At 40.3% G+C, this 5,969-nt stretch overlaps 1 long non-coding RNA gene across 3 annotated transcripts; it reads left to right on the forward strand.

Moving 5' to 3' along the window:
* Window positions 1-461: 461 nt before the first annotated feature.
* On the forward strand, window positions 462-2,068 carry LOC109151982. 3 transcript variants are annotated; one of them, XR_002049315.1, is made up of 3 exons: window positions 462-821; window positions 1,092-1,241; window positions 1,773-2,068. It is a non-coding gene; the product is annotated as an uncharacterized LOC109151982 (long non-coding RNA). The 3 variants fall into 3 exon arrangements; XR_002049314.1 differs by lacking the exon at window positions 462-821 and having other exon boundaries at window positions 913-1,241; XR_002049316.1 differs by lacking the exon at window positions 462-821 and having other exon boundaries at window positions 913-1,211.
* Window positions 2,069-5,969: the final 3,901 nt, after the last annotated feature.

Here is a 5,969-nt window from a genome sequence, read left to right on the forward strand (position 1 = left end):
ATATGTAAGGGGATTTGAATGAAATGCCTCAAGAGTTTGAAAGTTTTTTTGAGAGTTCTGGAAAACCTTTTGTTTTCTGGATGTAATAAATTTACAAAGTTATCAGCAGTGCTTAAATTGTATACCGTAAAAGCAAAAAATAGATGAAGTACACACTGCTGGAATTCTCGCCATTTCCGACCAACATTTCCGTCCAATCATAATTTGGTCGGTAATTTATTAGCAATTCCTACTTTTCATCGCTAAAGATGATTGGACGGAAAGTTGGTCGAATTTCGTCCAACATCACGTATTAGAATGAAATTCTGTCCAACCTATAATATTGGTCGGTAAATCTGAATGACTAATAGGTAAGTCTTACAAAATGTTGGACTGAAAATTAAAATATTTCAACAGTAATGAACAATCTAAGGAGCGGGAAATACATAAATATTTGGGGATATCTCCTCCACTATTCCAAAGCTTGTTCTCTCTTTCAAGACAACACTTCTTACTCTTCTTTTTCTCTTCCAGGGCGATGGAGGGCGATAACCTGCATGAGACCACAGATCTACGAGAGCCATCTACCGGCATGAGATCATGGATCTAGAAGAACCGTTAGTGGCAAAGAGAGATCAAGTGCGAAGAAGTCATTTCTGCTATACTCAACAAATTTCAGCTCCATAGATCTACGGGAATCACCATCTGCAACCATCTACCAGCGATGACCTGCGTGAGACCATAGATCTACGAGAATCGTCAACGACAAGGGCGATGACATAAATGAGCTTTTTTTCTCGCTGGATTTCTGCTCCGCGGCTGCGGAACGCCACAATAAGAGGGTCCTCCGTCGTCTAAGTCTTGATTTTTCGGTCATTCCAGTCGTTTTTTTTTCGGATGGCAAAGCGTGGATATAAATTGCGTATCTTTTTTTTTTTTTTTTTCGATTTCTTTGGGTTTTAAGTAAATGAGCTAGCTTAAGTTTTGTATGGGTGTAGTTTAATTTTATATGATTTGTTAAAATTTTGTTTCTGCAGATTTAGTATCACATCTCATTTTTGGTCAATTTGTGTTTTTTTTCTGGATAATAATTTTTTTCTGTATCTCTTCAGGTCTAAATCTGTATGATGTGTTCTTTGCTCAGCTCATTAACTCTTCAAGGGCACAGAGTGTTGATATATACACAATTTCAGCATATGTTGGACTTGCTAGAAGATTACTGCAACTTTAGGGTACTAACACTTTCATTTGATTATCTTCTGGTAAGTTTGTGGTAGCCATTGTTTTCTATGATCTGTTTGACTTACCAGATATGGTTTGCCTCTATTATGTCTATTATTGCTTTTGATATTGGACATATTTCAATTCGTGTATCTTAAGGACATTAACAAATGTATCATATATCTAGGATGGATTGAACTATACACATGAAATTTGCATATTGCTCTCTCAGTTTAACTATCTCAATTAATTTACCTATTTGCATATGTGTAATTAAAAAAAAAAAATTTCAATCTTGACTGACGCTATGTAGGTGAATGAACAAGCCAGTGCTGAGGTATTGAAAGTTGAACAGAAGTATAATGAGATAAGAATGCATGTTTATGATAAACGAAATAAATGAAGTAATCAAATCCATTCCTGAAATTTTGGTTGACTGTTGTGAGTCCAGACCATTCTGTTTTCCTTTGAAATGAGTCTAGACCATTATGTTTTGCTTTCAAATGGTATATTGATAGGTCAACATTGAATTGAGGGATCTGATATTCTCCTCTGCTCTATTCTCTATGCAGTTTCTGAGTCACGTACCCTGCTCTATTCTCTATGCAGTTTCTGAGTCACGTACCCTGCACTGATCAAAGTCATTGAAGTAGAAGGCTATGGATGCGGCATTGATCAAAACTATTGAAGCAGTGTTAGATTTGAAGGCTTGGCTTATTTAGGTGCAATGAGAATATTTAGTATATATTTTTATGACTTTTTTTTTGTGTGTATGGTAATAGTCTATTGCTGGAAGTACTATAGACATGACCATAATTTGTGTTGTAAATAACTTTGATGTTTAAATATATTTTCAATTTGAAATTTAGTGTGTATTAATTTGTTGATGACATATAATTTATTAACAATGGGTATAAATAAAATTTTGATAATATAAAAATAATAAAAATATTCCATATGATATAGAATTTTCCTACCAACATTTGGAAGGAAAATTAGAAAATATAATATGTGAGTTTTCCATCCAACGTTCGGTCGGACGGAATTTTCGACCAATGCACGTAGTTGGACGGAAATTCTCACGTTTTAAGAATGGTGGGTTACTCACCGGAATTTCCGTCCAATTTTTGTTTGTTGGACACTATTTCCGACCAAAAACCATAGTTGGACGGAATTTCCGACACGGGTTTTCCGAACGTTCCTTTTGGTCGGTATGTTGGACGGAAACCTCATTTCCGACCAATATATCCCGTTTTATGTTGGACGGAAAACGCGAGATTTCCAGCAGCTAGTGATAAGAGTTTCACAGAGTTATTAGAGCTTTTAAAGGGCATGCTTCCTAATGAGAATGAACTTCCTTGTTCAACTTATGAGGCAAAGAAAATGTTATGTCCATTGAGTATGGAGATAGAAAGGATCCATGCATATCCAAACGACTGTATTTTGTATTGGAATCAATACAAAGACTTGCATGTCTGTCCGAAGTGTGGAGCATCGCATTGTAAACGAAAAGGGCTCGATGATGCATGTGAGTAGAAGAAAGGTCCTCCAGCGAAGTTGTTGTGGTATCTACCGGTGATTCCAAGATTCAAACGTTTTTGCAAATGCAAAGGATGCGAAGAATTTGCAATGGCATGCTAGTGGGAGAAAAGAAGATGGAAAGTTAAGACATCCTGTCGATTCTCCTCAGTGGAAGAACAATAATAAGAAGTTTTCTAATTTCGGTGCTGAAAATCGAAATCTTAGGCTTGGGCTATGCACTGATGGAATGAATCCTCATGGTAACATGAGCAGTCGCCATAGCACTTGGCCAGTTCTTTTAACAGTTTACAATCTTCCTCTGTGGTTGTGTATGAAGCGCAAGTACATCATGTTATCATTGCTAATATCTGGTCCTAAACAACCAGGAAACGACATAGATATGTACTTGGCACCACTTATTGAAGATTTAAAGATGTTGTGGAATGAAGGTGTGATAGTATTTGATGCTCATAGTCAAACCAACTTCACTTTACGAGCCATGCTGTTCTGCACAATCAATGACTTCCCAACATATGGTAACTTCTCAGGGTATACTACTAAAGGGGCTAAGGCATGCCCTGTTTGTGAAGATGAAACAATTATTTAAAAAGAAAAACATTGGGCATTATCCCAATCGTGCAATGCGCGTAAAACATATATATATATATATAGTGAAAGGTTCCCGTGCGGTGAATGCTTCCCGTGCGGATGTGCGGTGGATTAATGTGCGTGAGATTTGTACTCAATGTGCATGAGTGTTGTGCTTAATGTGCCTGAGATTTGTTGTAACACCCCAAAATTTCAGAATATTTAAAACTTATATAATAAAGGTAATCCTCATAAAATCCCGGGAACATAACATAAGAGTATGGGCTGCTATGCCACACCAGGGCTAGAGAACCCAAGTGCACAGGCAAACTAACTAAGATCCTCAATAATGTCAATACATAACTATGGCACGCAGGCCGAAGGGAAACTATCTACTCTACGCTCCACGTCTGTAGCGTGCTTCGGTGTCTGCTCATCGGTGCCTGAAAGCCAAATATATCTGTTCAGCGAGAGATGCTGGTAACCCACTCCAACGCGTTGAAATACAATATATATATATATATATATATATATATATATATATATATATATATATATATATATATATATATATATATGTATAGATACAGATATGGTAAAAACAATTTTGAAGCAGGAAGATATACTTAGGAGACTCTAGCCTTTAAAACCGGGAATAGACTCGTCAGATAGGGGTAAGCACAATACATAACAACAAGTAAAATAGCGATAACATTATAAGGAAAGCACAATTCCGGTCACTACATCAATCATCATGTATCATTACTGACTCATCATCAAGTCACATCATTCATATCACAACATCACATATCACATCATCATTGATGGCGCTACGGGACCAATCGCATGCCCCGAACATGAGGGTCAATGCATATAGCATTAACCCGGCCCCGCAACACCCTACCTCAGAACCGCGGTACGAGGGGAGTTGATCGCAACCAACCCTTTTAGAACTGTTGACGAACTCAACGTCGGATCACGATCCTACACACCGCTGATGCACCCAGTCGGTGGACCGCGATCCCCTTTACAAGGGGGGACATACGACCATACACACCGTCGATGCGCATAGTCGGTGGACCATAGCGAATCTAAGCCCGGCTTACCCCTGAGCTATACTCAGTAGGTGGGCGAAGATCCTCGGAGACTATGGCCCTACACAACGCTGTCTCATCGTTCGGTGGATCGCAGCCAGCCGTAGCCCTACACACCGCCTGATTACTCAGGTCGGTGGACTACAGCCTTCCTCGACTTATTGGCCCTACACACCGTCCTGGCGCGTTCAGGTCCGGTGGGTCATAGCACCGAGGCCCATAGTTGGACCTGTAGTCCAAGAAGTAAATCAATTTGGCCTCAGCCACTTCTGAGTCTTAACCCAGGACAATCCATTGGCCTTCAGCCACTTCCGAACCTTTAGTTCGGGATCAATCCATTCGGTCTTCAACCGACTTCCGAACCTTAGTCCGGGAAATATCCATTCGGTCTTCAACCGACTTCCGGACCTTAGTCCGGGAACCACCCAATTGGCCTATAACCAAAATGGGGGATCATGCAACACATAACACATAGGAGCACGTAATAACACATTGGGAGGGGAGAGACATATAAGTAATCTTACGTGTGATCATTCACATACTAAGAATAGTCCTAAGGGTTCATACAACTTCCACCTAGGCCAACGGGTTACCGATTCAACTAGCATGCAATTCCAAAGACTCGTTTAACCTACGCATGGTACCCGAAATATCAACTAGACTCGAGCACGGCAAACGGGGTCCGTTGGGACACCGTGGGGCATGGGGAACATCAAATGGGGAAGCCGGAGACCCGGGGTGGGGTACGGGCCAGCGGGTAGCCGGTGGGTGGGGGTCACCCGCCGGAATTCACTGTTCCGGCAGCGGGTTGCCGGCGGGCAGGCGACTGCCCGGCGGCTACCCGCTGCCCGGCGGTGATTCTGGGCAGCGGGTTCCCCTACCCCCACCTACACCCCACTGACTCATTTACCATAATTTCGTCCCGGGGACCTTTGTGGAACCCGAAACCATGCTTGGACACTTTCAAACGCAATTAACGACACCACGTAGTCAAATGACTGATCAAAAGCAAGAATCACATACGACTCATCCTATCACAACTTCTAAACATAAACAACACCCGAACATGCGAATTCCCACCCAAATATAAATCAAGAACATCACAATGCAAATTCCCAATTCATCCTAGGGCTCTAATCCCGCCCAAACCATCCAGAACATACTTTATCTTTAACATCAAGAAATATCAAGATTCGTCAAGAATCATTATATCAAAATCAAGAACTTATTTTCAACATCAAGATCATCAAGATCATTAAGAAGACATATAAATCATCTTATCAATCAACAAGATCATAACACAACTATCATAGAAGAATTCATCAAGACACGAGAATATAGAGGGAGATCATAGCTAAGAAAATAGGTTTTGTTGAGACATGGGTTACCTCTTAGCCTTAATTAATTTCCTTGGCTATGAAGGGTATTTCTTTAAGCTTTCTTCTTTCTTGATTTCTCCTAAAGGGGATTCTTGGAGCTCCTTGTGTGGTGAGAGATTATTGTGGTGTAAGATCTAGGTGCCTCCTATGACCCTATATTTATATATATTCCTAAGAGTCCCAATTG

Source organism: Ipomoea nil, unplaced genomic scaffold, assembly GCF_001879475.1.
Source record: "Ipomoea nil cultivar Tokyo-kokei standard unplaced genomic scaffold, Asagao_1.1 scaffold2338, whole genome shotgun sequence".
Taxonomy (NCBI): Eukaryota; Viridiplantae; Streptophyta; class Magnoliopsida; order Solanales; family Convolvulaceae; genus Ipomoea; species Ipomoea nil.